The sequence below is a fragment of the Myotis lucifugus genome, unplaced genomic scaffold (genome assembly GCF_000147115.1).
Source record: "Myotis lucifugus unplaced genomic scaffold, Myoluc2.0 scaffold_148, whole genome shotgun sequence".
Classification (NCBI taxonomy): domain Eukaryota; kingdom Metazoa; phylum Chordata; class Mammalia; order Chiroptera; family Vespertilionidae; genus Myotis; species Myotis lucifugus.
In genome coordinates, this window is record NW_005871196.1 from 3185273 (window position 1) to 3199994 (window position 14722).

Here is a 14722-nt window from a genome sequence, read left to right on the forward strand (position 1 = left end):
TGAGCACACAACAATCCAAAAGCTATGAGACACAATGAAAGCAGTCCTGGGAGGGAAGTTCATAGCACTACAGGCCTACCTCAAAAAACAAGAAAAACTGGTAATAAGTCATCTAACACTATAATTTAAAGAATTAGAAAGAGAACAACAAGAAAAGCCCAGAACAAGAAGAAGGAAGGAAATAATAAAGATCAGAGCATACAGAAGGCCAAAAGGCTTATAAAAAAATGCTCAAAGTCACTAATCATCCAAGAGATGCAAATCAAAATGAAAATGAGATATCACCTCACACCTGTCAAAATGGCTCTGTCATCAACAAATCAACCAACAACAAGTGTTGGCGAGGTTATGGAGAAAAGGGAACCCTAGTACACTGCTGGTGGGGATGCAGACTGGTGCAACCACTGTGAAACACAGTATGGAGTTTCCTCAAAAAATTAAAAATGGAACTGCCATTTGACGCAGTAATCCCACTTCTAGGAATATATCCTAAGATATCAGAAACACCAATCAGAAAGGATATATGCACCCCTATGTCCTTAGCAGCGCAATGTACAATAGTCAAGACTTGGAAATAGCCTAAGTGCCCATCAGCAGATGAGTGGATAAAAAAACTATGTTGCATTTACACAATGGAATATTACGCAGCAATAGAAAAAAACGAACTCTAACCATTTGCAACAGCATGGGTGGACCTGTAGAGTATTATGCTAAGCAAAATAAGCCAGTCAGAGAAAGATTAGTATAAGATTATCTAACTCATTTGTGGAATCTAATGAACCAAATAAACTGATAATAAAAAATAGACCCAGAGTCATAGAAGCAGAACTGATTGGGAAGACAGGGGAGGGTGGGTGGGAAGAGATCAGCCAATGAACTTGTATGCATATATGCATGACCTATGAACAATGGGATGGTAAGGGTGTGGGGAGGGGCAAATGGGAGCAAGCTGGAAGAGGTTAATGGGGGGAAAAGGAGGACCTATGTAATACTTTCAACAATAACAATTTTTTTAAATAGTCTAGACATAATGAAAATGTTTGAATTTTATACATTGAAGGAGACTATCCAGTAGGACAGTAGAAAGGCAGCTTATGATTGGTAAGAAATTAATATCCAGAATATGTAGAAACTTCCTAAAACTCAACAAAAAAATACACAACCTGATTCAAAAATGGACATGGGTCTTGAATATATATTTCTCCAAAGAAGATATACAAATGGCCAGTAAGACATGAAAAGATGCTCAACTCACTAACCATTAGAGAAATGCAATTCAAAACTACAATGACATAACATCTTACAGCTTTCAGATGGCTACCATTTTAAAAAATGAAAACAATGTGTTGGCCAGACTGCGTAGGAAAATAACCTTGTGGCCCTGGCCGGGTGGCTCCGTTGGTTGGAACGTCATCCCGTACACCAAAAGGTTGCAGGTTGTATTCCCGGTCAGAGCACAGACCTAGGTTGCCGGTTCCATGCCCAGTTGGATCTCGTACAGGAAGCAACCAATTGATATTTCTCTCTTTCTCTGTCTCTCTCCCCTTTCCTCTCTCTCTAAAATCAATTTAAGGGAGGGAGGGAGGGAGGGAGGGAGGGTTGGTTCAATTCTGATCAAGGGCAGATGCCCGGGGGGCGGGGCAGGGGGGAGGCAGCCAATCAATGATTCTTTCTCATCATTGATGTTTCTATCTCTCTCTCCCTCTCCCTTCTTCTCTGAAATCAATAAAAATATATTTTTAAAATGATGCAAATAGTAAATGTTATGTTATGTGTATTTTACCACAATACAATTTTTTTTTCAGAGAGGAAGGGAGAGGGAGATATAGAAACATCAGTGATGAGAGATAATTGATTGGCTGCCCTACTGAGGATTGAGCCCACAACCCAGGTATGTGCCCTGACCAGGGATGGAACTGTGACCTCCACTGAGCCACACCAGCCAGGCCACGAATGTTTTAAAAATAAACCAATGAGTGCATGAATATATTTTGGAATGAACCAATGAATGCATGAGAATTTCAATAAATTAAAGAATGAGTGAAATAGGGAGCATTTCAGATCTTGCTCCCCAGCATATGTTGTCATTTGGCTCAAATAAACTCATAAAAAATTTTAAAAATTAAAAACAAAGATTGAGTGAATGAACAAATTGAGCAGGAGCTGTGAGAGTGGACTACAGTGAGCCGGAATGTGTCCTCTAAGCCCCCTAAAGGGCTGTGCCTGGGTCTTCCAACACTCGGACAGATCACCTGAGCACCAGCCAAAACAAGCCCCCAGACTAGCTCTCACTCAGGGTCCCTTGTCCCAGCAGCTACAGCATCCTCCCGCTGCCTTCCTGATCCTGTCCTGGGGGCCCTAGGCAGGGTCCTGACCACCACTCCAACTTCAAGGATGCTGACCAAAGCCCAGGAGACAACGTGCACCAGTGTGGAGGTCAAAGGCACATGCCAGGGCCCTGGGGCCAGTGCCTGGAAGGCACAACTCTGGCGCTAGGAGAGACAATGGGGGTGGCAGGCAAGCCCAAAGATGACTGAACCGGGGCCAGCTGGGCTAGAAAGGGAAGGCACACAGAACCAGGGGTTCTGTAAGTCCAAGTCAAACCAGCAGACGCATGAGGAATAAGACCAAGTGTGGACTGATGGTCAGACAGAAAAGGGACAGGTTCAGTCTCTCTGGAGGGTCCCTCCTCTCTGTAGCTTGGCCTGAGCTCCCCCTAATCGCCACTCCCCACACATCCACAGGAACCCAGAGGGAGATGGGCAGTAGATAGCTCAGGTGCCCAAGTTTATTTAGAGAAGACACAGCGAGGGCTGGGCTGGGCTTTCCTGTGGTCACAGAGGAAGCTCTAATGGAGGGCAGAGAGACAGGGGGCACTCCTTGTAAAACAGGCGTTGAGGATGAAAAACAGAAAAAGACAGCTGAGGCCGACTCAGCCCCCCAGTCTGTGCAGCCTCCCTGACCAGTGGCAATCAAAACTCGGCTTGGTTCCCTTGAGTGACGGGGAGCTCCTTCACTCTAAAATCAGCCCCTGTGAGGCTGGGGGAGCAGTCAACTGCATGGAACCTTTACATACTGGAATTAGTTCCCTCTTTATGTCCATGAAAAACTTCTCCCTCTGGCCCCTAAGACACTCTGGGAATTTTACCCCTAAAACACTTTGGGGATTTGACATTTATCCATCACTGCTCTAGTCTGCTTTCTCCATGAACATCAGCGTTTATGAAGCACCTACTATGTGCCAGGCACAGGAAATGTCCCACTTTGCACTCACTGCAAACTGGGACTCTGAGAGGTCAAGTGATCTGCCTGAGTCAGCACAGCAAGATTCCAGGTGCAACAGGCTCCAGAGCCCGACACACCAGGTTAAACCTTCCCACTTGTCCGGCTTCTTCCACTGAGGACACAGTTTTGAGTTCATTTCGCACCTCTGATGGGTAGAGGTAGGTGTCTACAGAGGAAAAAAGAATCCAGAAATGGCACAGTTAACAATGGGACAGGGCTGTGAATACCCAAGCCACTGGGATGATGCAATGGAGGGACAGATGAGCTTAACCCTGCTTCCTAGCTGAGTGTTCTTAGGCAAGTCTCTTCACCTCTATGAGCTTCCAAGGCCTAATCTAAAATAAGGATAATAGTACCACCTACTTCTTGGTTATGTAAAGAATAAATGAGCCCTAGCTGGTTTCGCTCAGTGGATAGAGTGTCGACCTGCGGACCAAAGGGTCCCGGGTTCGATTCCGGTCAAGGGCACACGCCTGGGTTATGGGCTCACTCCCCAATATGGGGCATGCAGGAGGCAGCCAATTGATGATTCTCTCTCATCATTGGTGTTTCTATCTCTCCCTCTCCCTTCCTCTCTGAAATCAATAAAAATATGTTTAAAAAAGAATAAATGAGATCCTATGTGCTAAGAGCCAGTACATAATATTAGCAAATGATCCACATTGCTATTTTTTTTAATATATTTTATTGATTTTTTAAGAGAGGAAGGGAGAGGGATAGAGAGTTAGAAACATCGATGAGAGAGAAACATCCATCAGCTGCCTCCTGCACATCTCCCACTGGGGATGTGCCCGCAACCCAGGTACATGCCCTTGATCGGAATCGAACCTGGGACCTTTCAGTCCGCAGGCCGATGCTCTATCCACTGAGCCAAACCGGTTTTGGCCACATTGCTATTTTTTATTTGGTGGTGGTGGTGGTGTTAGAACCCTCTCCCATTGGACATCTGTTGTCAGACCCTTATGGTTATCTGTGTTGAGAATATCTGTGAGAATCCTCAGAGACCACCCAATGCTCCTGTATCAGTTTACAGATGATGGAATTGGACTTCCTTTCAAGATGGTGAACCAAGTACACACTGAAACCTCCCCATTTCTCCCCCAAACACTTAAAAATGGCAAGAAAATGCTAACTTGAACCAGAAACCAAAGCAAAAGTGCCCAATGACAAGGGTACTCCACTCATGGAAGTGCAGTGCCTCCTAACATATGAGGTAAGAGCAATCTCAGAAGACTCTGACCAGGGAGAAATACCCTGAAGAGATGAAAAATTCACAACCACTTCATAAAGCTCCCACAAACTCCTCAACTGGAAGAATTTACATCAGAGGAAATAGAGAATGTCATTCGATTGTAACATCTATTACAGTAAATAGATTAAGTAACTCCAAAAGATAAAAGATGGAATAATTGCCTAAAACAAGAACAGGATATTGGGGGAGGGGAGGGAGACAGGAAGATTAAAAAATGAACTAGTTAGAACTAAGATATAAAAAATATAGTTGCTACAAAACTCAAGAGATAAGTTGACTAATAGAAGAAGAAACCAAGATACAGATTTGGGGAGGGACTTACCAAGGTCACATGGGATTTAAGTAGCAGAGATGGACCCAGAACCTGGAGCCCAGGTTTTAGAAGTTCTGAAATGAGATATAACTTGGGAGATGAGCTTGGAGGCCATTTGCGGCTCTCCAAGTGTGTACTCTGGTTTCCCCTTCTCTCTTTCCTGTTTTCCTTTTCCTCCTCTGTGTATAAGGTTGCTGCTGAGCTGGACTCCACAGATCCTCCCTAATGAGGAGCAGGGCTTCCATCTCTGACTGGGCCGGGTGGGATGGCAGGTATGGAGAAAGGACCAGCCCTCTCTTCCCACACTAGAATTTAATTAAACAAAAGCTTAATGTCAGGGGAGGATTTGGCTCTATGAAGCTAAGAGAAATAGCCAATAGTGGCCATGGATGCTGAGTTGGTTACTTAAGATCTCTGAGCCTCAGATTCACCGTCTATAAAACGGGTTCAAGTTCGTGTCACAAGCAAATGTTTTGAGAATTAAATAGTAAGTTGTGTGTATAAGACGAGGACATACCTGGGTGGTCTCACCTGGAACATCTTCCTGAGGCTCAGCAGCCCTCTTCTTTGAGCCCAAAGACACCCCAGATGAGGACAGCGCTACAGTCACTTGGAGACTCAGCCACCCACAGAGGAGAGAGAAATTTAAAGCCTTGAAAAAATAGGGGGGAAGGTGAGAAAAATTGTTGCACCCAAGGAGAGAGAGTAGGCTGCTTCACAAATTCCCACCCACATGACCAGAGGGCAGCCCACAAGCTTTCCCTTTGCTCCGCGCTAAGAGGTGAGCTAGAAATGGCCGCAAACTCTCCAGTGGCAAGAGGTGGCATGTGTGCGGCCAATGCACATATGAAAAGTGTTCAATGCTCAAGAGAAATACTCATTTCTTTTCATTTACACAATGAGATACCAGTTTTTTTCCAGTTGAAATTGGCAAAGATTTTTTAAATGATAAAACCCAATGCTAACAAAAATGTGTGTGCCTCGAAGGTGGAGGTGTAAATTGCTTCCTGGCAAAGCAATTAGGCAAAACAGAGTTGTACTCCTACCCTGTTTGAGGAATGAAGGTGTCACTCCCCCATCTCAATCACTGCTTCAGGCATCTCTCTACTCGGCCTCAGTAGCCCCAATATCCCTCATCAAGTACACCATTCCAGCCAGTTCGAACCTCTTGTTTGTTGGAAAGATGTTTTCTCTCCTCAAATGCTGTTCCTTCTGCCTGAAGCATTCTTCCTCTTCCCTTCACCTCTTACCTGGCCAAATTTACTCGCCCTTTAGGACTTAGCATAGATGTTACCTCTTACAGGACGCCTACCACACTGAACCCTCTCAGCTAGGCCAGGAGCCTTTTCTGGGCTCCCAGCACCATGTGGGTTTCCACCATCATCGTAGTGATCGCTCTTTTTTCCCCCCCAAACTATAAGAAAAAGTTTATTTAGAAAGTCACAGATATAGAAGTGAGCTGTAGAAGAAATGGGCTCAGGAAACATGTTACAGAGACAAAGGACAAGCCCTTGGAGCTTAAGAGAGAGAGGGTAAAGGTAACGGGCCTGGGGGAAAGGACGGGGTGGGAAAGGTGCAGGTGTGCTTCCAAGAGGAAGAGCCGCTGGGTCCTCCATCCTAAGGGCTTTTAAGGATGGGGATTTCAGGGGAAGTCCCAGGGGAGGATCAATAGAATATTCATCAGTCTCCAGGTGTGTCCTTTCAGGGCCATGGTCTCCACTGATTGGTCAACACCAGGGAAGGGGGTAGTCAATGCAGCTGGTCCTGAGGCAGCCCTGGCAGCCCTTGTCTGGTTTTGCTGCTTTTCTAGGCCTGGAGCTACAACACAACTGAGGCCCAGATGTTATCCCTAGGGGGTAATGCTTAAGGGAGTGGTTGTGCAATGGCCCACATGGGAGTCAAAGGAGGCCACTGTTTGTGACCTTGTTCCTCCTCTAATGGGGTCTACCCCATGACTAGCAACATGCCAGGGGAGGAAAGGCCAGCGGGTCCCAGCTTCATGACTAGCCATCTGAAAGGTCAGGGATCTAAACTGCATGGCCATCGATATGCTACAGGAAGAAAGGTTCCCCTGGGGCGAGCGAGGTCCTTGTTTGCCCACTTTTGCCTGCTGCTGGGCACCCAGGGCTTCCGCCCCGGTGACCTGTACCTGGCCCACCGTCCTTGCTCTGCTCGTGTCTGTCTAACTGCCCACCACAAATAATACTGCTGGTCTTTTACCCCTTCACACTTGTCCTATATTTGTTCATATTTAAAGTCTTTTCTTTTTTAGAGGAGCCCCAAGAATGCCAGGTGTGGTGGGTGCCTGCTGCCTGCGGACTGGGCTATGGCACCTGTCTGGGGAGCAGGGTGTCCCCTGCACGGGAGCGCCGACACCGTGGCCGACTTCTCCTTCGGCATCAACAGCATTTTGCATCAGCATGGCAATTATCCTGAAACCTTTACTCGAGTGCAGAAATATGGACTCCCCTTGCTTGTAACCACTGACCCCGAGCTTATGAAACCCCTAAACAAGGTGGTGGAACAACGGAAAGTTTGGTTGTACAGTGCTCAGCGCAGAAGCTGGGGGTGGTCATCTCGAATATGGAAAGTGGGGAGGTCCTTGAAAGGTGGCAGTCAGACCTGAGTGTGACAAGGAGGCCAGGATGACAGTGCACCCAGAGAGGAGTCTCAGAAAGCCATCAAGGTGAGATCCACTTGGTGATCAGACAGATCACAGCCAGTGACATCCTGCCGCTGCTGGGAGTTTCCTGTTCATTTGGTCTGCTGATCTGTACAGACAAAGATGTGGTTGTACCTGAAGTGGGAAGAGTCCAGGCCACAGTTCCTTGCCAATTCTGAGCAGGTCCGCCCTCACGTGTCCCTCACAACGACACTCCACCAAGTGAGCGGCAAGTCCCTGCCAATGACTGAAGGAGCGCCGGGAACAACGATGGGATCCCACGTGTGTGTTTTCTGAGACCAAGTCAACTGCAGTTCTTGTTTTGTTTCCTCGATTAATTTTTAGGTGGGGAAAACTTAACATTGTATTTTACTGAACTATGCATATTGTTCCACTTTTTGGTGCCTGTTTGACTTTTCAAAGAGTTGACATAATTTTTTGCATACCGTTCGAAGGGAACCAGCAGATTATATCAGCACTGCAATGTCAATTCCTTTGAAGGTGGTAACTGGAGATGGAAAACTTTTGCTATGCCTAAATGCCTTCCTAAATCAGATCTTTTTGTCAAGTAGCTTGACTCAGAGTATAGGTAAATATGAAACAGCAAAAGAAGTCTGAATACTCAGAATTTTTGCTTAGTCCTAAAGTAACGGATAACCCACAGTGACAATATTCCTAGAAGGTCCTTTTGCCATTTATTTCATTTGTATAGTTTCCATATTGAAAAGACCTCCAATTATTTGACTTTAACATATATAATTTATACTTACAAAGTTGTCCCTATTTCTCCTGTTTAAATTCTGCTGGTATTGGACTCTTAATGTTCTTTTTGTGTTTTATAAATCAAGCTTTAAATGACAATGATAAGTAAAGCTAAATGTGTATGTTTAAAAAAAATTAGATTCACAGCAAATTTAAAAGGAAGGTACAGAGATTTCCCACAGAATGCTTGCCCCAGGCCTCCTGCTATCAACATCCCCAGCAGAGTTGGCGCATTTGTTATAATTCATGAGCCTACATTGCTGCAACATAATCACTCAGTCCACAGTTTATCTTAGGGTTCACCTTAGTGCTGTATATTCTGTGGGTTTAGAAAAATGTGTCATTACATGTATCCATCATCATAGGACCATACAAAGTATCTTCACTGCCTTAACAACCCTCTGTACTCTACCTGTTCTTCCCTCCACCCACCCACAGTTCCTGGAAACCACTGATATTTTCGCTGTCTTCATACTTTTGCCTTTTCCAGAACGTCATATAGTTGGAATCCTATGGTATTGGGCTTTTCAGTTGGCCCCTTTCACTTGGTAACATGCATTTAAAGTTCCTCCATGTCTTGTTAAGTCTTGATGGCTCAATGTAGTGCTGAATAATAATAATAACTCATTGTCTGGGTGTGCCAGTTTATTTATCCATTCACCTACTGGAGGGCATCTGGGTTGCTTCCAAGTTTTGGCAGCTATGAATAAAGCAGCTATAAATACCCAGACAGAGGTTTCTGTGTGAATATAACTTTTGAACTCCTTTGGGAAAATACCAAGGAGTATGACTGCTGAATCTTATGACAAGAGTGTGTTGACTTTTGTAACCAATAGCCAGCTTATCTTTCAAGGCGGTTTGCTTTCCACCAGCAGTGAATGAGAGCTCTTGTTGCTCCACATCCTCATCAGTATTTGGTGGTGTTCGTGTTCCAGACTTGACCATTCAAATCGGTGTGCAGTGGTGTCTCATGCTGAGTTAGTTTGCATTTCTCTGATAATATTTGATGTGGAGAATCTTTTCATATACTTACTTGCCACTTTTTTTTATGAGGGCAGTGATCACTCTTTTTGTTTTTAATTGATTTCAGAGAGGAAGGGAGAGAGAGAGAGAGATAGAAACATCAATAATGAGAGAGAATCATTGATTGGCTGCCTCCTGCACGCCCCCTGCTGGGGATCAAGCCCATAACCCGGGCATGTGCCCTTGACCTGAATTGAACCCGGGACCCTTCTGTCCACTGAGTCAAACCAGCTAGAGCAATGACTCTTTTTTTATTAACCCTCACCCGAGAATATGTTTATTGATTTGATTTGATTTTTTTATTGATTTGAGAGAGAGAGAGGAAGAGGGAAAGAGAGAGAAACATCGATGTGAGAGAGATACATTAATCGGACACTTCCCGGCCAGGGACTGAACCCAAAACCTGGGTATGTGCCCTGACCAAGAATCAAAACCGAAACCTTTTTGGTGTAAAGGACGACACTCCAACTATCTGAGCCAACCAGCTGGGGAGAGGCAGTGATCACTCGTGATCTGCATCTCCACATGCACAGGTCTCCAGAACAGGCACTCAATAGATATAGGAGTGAAATATTTGGAGAAGGGGTGTGCTCTGTGTGGTCCCAGAAGGCTAAGCCAGGACCACAGAAAAGGGGCTGGAGGTTCAATGTGGGGCCAGCATCTGAAAGAATTTTCTTAAGAATTCCAGCTTACTAATCCAGCAGAGGCTGCCTTGAGAGGTAATGAGCTGCCCACCACAGGAGGTGTGCAAGTGAGGGGTAGGAAACGCTTCTTTCAGTCTGTCTTCTCCACACCTCCCCGCCCAGACTCAGGGGGGAGGAGGGCGGAATGAAGAAGGCACCCTGCTCCCCAAGCTGACCCAGGAGGCTCTCCTCTAAGAAGGCTGCCCAGGGGGCACAGGGACGGCAGGGGCTGTTCCCACGGCCCTGGAAGCCCAGCCCCCTCCTTGGAAGCACTGCTGAGTCCCAAGAGGCTACATCCTCACAAGAGTCAGGGAGCCCACTGGAGCCTGGGTCCGGCACTCTCACTCCGAGTGAACCGCTGCCTCCTAAAAGCCCCAGTGACACTGACTTCTAAAACTGAGAGCCCTCGGTGAAGCTCAGGTTTCAAGGGGAAAATGCAAGGCACTCCGGGGCCACAGCAGACCTCACCTTCCCCTCTCCCCCTCCCGGAGCCCTTGGAGAGGCTGAAGCCATGGTACCTCTGTGCCCAGCCCACCACCCCAGCCAGAGTCCCCAGAGCCAGGAGCAGGCTGATGATGGAGGGGCTTGGGGATTGCAGCCAGCAATCCCATCCCTTCCAATGACATGCTGCTTGACCTTAGACAAGGGCCTGCTGTTCTCTGAGCCTCAGTCTTTTCAACTGTCAAATGGGTACAAGGTTGGTGCCTGGGTTGGTAAACAGCCTGGGTACATTCTCAGTCCTAGGTGTGCATATTAGGTGTTCCATTCTGGAACTCCATGTGCTTCAGGGAGGCCCACAGGGCTCACGGGGTCTGATTTGATGGAAGGACCATGTCACAAGGAGGTCAGCTCCATGGAAATCAACTTCTTGAAAATACACATGGAACAAAATTCATCGCAGGGAACTTAAGCCCTTGGCTCCTGGTCAGACAGATCCTTCTGGCTCTACCTCCCCCTCTTTCCAACCCAAACAGGGGAAAAGCCCCAAATGAGAGAAGCCTCAAATCTTCTGTGGCCATGCAGCCCCCAATCCAGCCTGAAGGTGGCGTCACCAGGAAGGGGTGAGGGCACCACGCCCCACTGTCCAGACTCAATGGAAGGGAGCTCAGAGGTGTTCTGTGTCCAGCCAAGGCCAGGACCCCCTAGATCAGCGGTTCTCAACCTGTGGGTCGCGACCCTTTTGGGGGTTGAACGACCCTTTCACAGGGGTCGCCTAAGACCATCAGAAAACACATATATAATTACATATTGTTTTTGTGATTAATCACTATGCTTTAATTATGTTCAATTTGTAACAATGAAATTATGGGTCACCACAACATGAGGTACTGTATTAAAGGGTCGCGGCATTAGGAAGGTTGAGAACCACTGGTCTAGATCCTTCTCCTGCTCAGGCCCTTGCCAGGAGGGTCTCTCTTCCAGGCATCTGAGTCCCCAAACCCCCTGCAGATGGCTGGACCCCCTCCAGGCCTGCTGGGCCCTACACCCAGCCTCATGGCTATGCCTCCTTTCATCCTGCTCCAGCCACACAAGCCTCCTTCCCCCCACAGACCAGGCACAGTGCTGCCTCTGGATCTTGGCATGAGCTGTTCCTTCTGCTAGGAATGCGGTCCCACCACGTCTTCACATGGCCCCTCCCTCACCTCATCCAGGTCTCACCTCCTCACAAGGACTGTCCTGACACTTGGCTGAATTGCCACTCACACCACAACCCCATTCATTTTCTCTCCTCTGCCTGCTGTGTTTCCTCGGGGCACTTATCATTCCCTGACTTTCTAATGACTGACTGACGTGCTTAATGTCTATCTGTGCCACTAGGATGCCAGTCCTGGAGGACGGGATAGTACCCTCTGTATCCCCAGTGTTTAGAACAGCACCTGGCACACAGTAGGGGCTTAATATCCATTTGTTGAGTAAATGAATGAATGCGAACAATGTTAATTTTCACAACTTCCCCGAGGGCAGGTTCTTCCCTTTCTGCTTCAGAGGCTCAGAGGGGTGGTGTCTGGTCCAGGGTCACCCATCTGGTCACAGGTGGGCTTGGAACCTGGGCAGCTGGACTCTGGAGCACAACCTCTCAGGCTCTGAGACACAGCCAGAGGTACGGCAGGCCCATGGCACCTTGAGGCCAGACCTGGATCAGGACCCAGTGCCCAGGGAGCCCAGGGCCTCAGTCTCCCTCCTGTGAAATGGCCCCAGGAGTGCTCTGAAAGAAGCAGCTTCCAGGCAGCCCTGCACCCCACCGCAGTAGTGGCTGTCCCTCAACCATCTCTGACATTGCACACAAAGCAGGGACATCTCACTCTCCAGCCCCCACCCCAAGCCTGGCATATGCATGGCTCCTGGAGACAGGCGGCAGCAGCATCCCTGGGGACCTCAGGAGGCAGGGCCTGGACCCTGTGCCTTCTCTGTGTGTCTGAAACACCCATGGGCATCATTCGAGCCCTTTCTGGGTGCCCACCCCAGCCTGTGCGAAGCACTTTACAGACACTATCTGCAGAGAGATCTTCACCACACAAATCACATTACCCCACTTTCCAACCTAAAGCCTCAGCACGTCAAGACCACAGTCCCTTGCCCCACCCGCAGGGCCCACAAGGTCCAGATGGAGCTGGTCCCGTCCATGCCCCAACCACTCCGGCCTTCCGACCACTCAGACACCAAAGAGCCTTTGCACGTGCAGTCCTGCTGTCTGGACCACTCTTCCTGGTCTCCCTTCGCTCCCTCATTCTCATCCTCTTATTGCAACCTCTCCAAGAGGCCCTCCCTGACTTCCCAGGAGAGATCAGTGCCCGGCTCTGCGCTGACTGAACAGCTGGTGTTTCTGCTTCTCAGCATTGACAATGGCAGTGACTTTGCATTCACTGTGTAATTCATTAATGCCTCTCTTTCTCCACCCGAGGGCCTGGAGTGGGGATAAACACAGGTGCTTGATAAATCCTTGTTGAATGAATGAGTGAGTGCACTGAGTCCTGTCATCACCTCCAGTCCCCCATTCTACAGGTGGGGAGACTGAGGCTTGCTCACCTGAGGTGGCACCCAGGCTCCTGGCTCCTCCTCTGCAGAGCCTATCCCACCCACCCTCCAGCTTTAGGGCAGTGGTTCCAAATCCAGGGGACATTTGTCAATGTCAGGAGACATATTTGATTGTCACAACAAGGGGCGAGTGCTACTGCCATCTGCTGGGTAGAGGCCAGGGATGCTGCTCACCGTCCTACAGAGCAGAGCACACAGGCTTTCGCGGCTCCGAATGGCTACACTGTGTGTGGAGACACCCTGCTCCAGAGGCAGTGGCCGCCTCCCAGGATGATTCATAAAGACCTGCCCCCCAGGCCGGCCTGGGCTTGGCAGCCACTTGATTAGAAGCAGTGGTGGCTGCAACACTGGGTCCCAGGATCTCACCTGGACCCAACTGCCACTGTTTCAGCTGTAGAAACAGGAGAGCCAGGAAAGACACTAGCCACAGTGAAAAGGCAGCCCACAGGATGGGAGAAAGTATTACTATCCAGAATATACAGAGAATTCCTAAAATTCAACAACAAAATGTGACTTATATGGGCAAAGGGCTCTGGCCAGCAGCTCAGTTGATTGGAGCATCGTCCCATGCACCAGAAGGTGGCAGGTTGGATTTCTGACCAGGACACATACCTAGGTTTCGGGTTCTATCCCTGGTCAGGGCATGTGCGAGAGGCAATCAATCACATCAATATTTCTCTCTCTCTCTCGCTCTCTCTCTCTCTCTCTCTCTCTTTCTCTCTCTCATCAATAAACATATCCTTGGGTAAGGATAAAAATATTTTTAAAATTTTTTATTTAAAAATCAGCAAAGGAGCCCAGCCAGTGTGGCTCAGTGGTTGAGCATTGACCTAAGAACCAGGAGATCAAGGTTCAATTCCCGGTCAGGGCACATGCCCAGGTTGCAGGCTCCATCCCCAGTAGGGACATGCAGGAGGCAGCCAATCAATGACTCAATCTCATCGTACTAGTATCTCTCTCTCCCTCTTCCTTCCTCTCTGAAATCAATAAAAATATATTTTTAAATGAGCAAAGGACTTAAATAGACATTTTTCCAAAGAAGATGTATGAATAGCCACTAAGCACATGAAAAGATGCCCAACATTACTAATCATTAGGGAAGTGCACTTCAAAACTATGAAGAAATGCCAGCCTCACACTCATGAAGGTGGCTACTGTAAAATTTTAAAAATAAAAACAGAAAATACTGAAGTATTGGGGATGATATGGAGAAATTAGAATCCTGTTCAATGCTGATGGGAATGTAAAATGGTGCAGCCACTGTGTAAAACAGTCTGGCAATTCCTCAAGTAGTTACATATAGAATAACCATGTGACTCAGCAGTCCCACTTCTGGATATAGACCCAAAACAATTGAAAGCAGGGTCTTGAAGAGCTATTTTCGCACCCATGTCCATAGCAGCATGATTCACGGGAGCCAAAACACAGAAGCAAGTGTTTACCAGCGGATGAATGAATAAACTAAATGTGGTCCATCCAGACAGTGGACTATTACTCAGCCTTAAAAAAGGAAGGAAATGTTGACCCATGCTACAAGGCTGAGCCTTGAGGACATTATGCTCAGTGAAATAAGCCAGTCACAAAAGGACAAATACTGTGTGATTCCACTTACATGAGGTTCCTAGAGGAGTCAGATCCATAGAGACAGAAGTAGATGGTGGGTGCCAGGGGCTGGGGGAGGGGGAAGAGGAGTAAGTGTTTAATGG

General features: G+C 47.5%; 1 pseudogene; it reads left to right on the forward strand.

The window, feature by feature from the left end:
• Positions 1-7176: 7176 nt before the first annotated feature.
• On the forward strand, positions 7177-7809 carry LOC102439139 (annotated as a pseudogene).
• The last annotated feature ends 6913 nt before the right edge of the window (positions 7810-14722 follow it).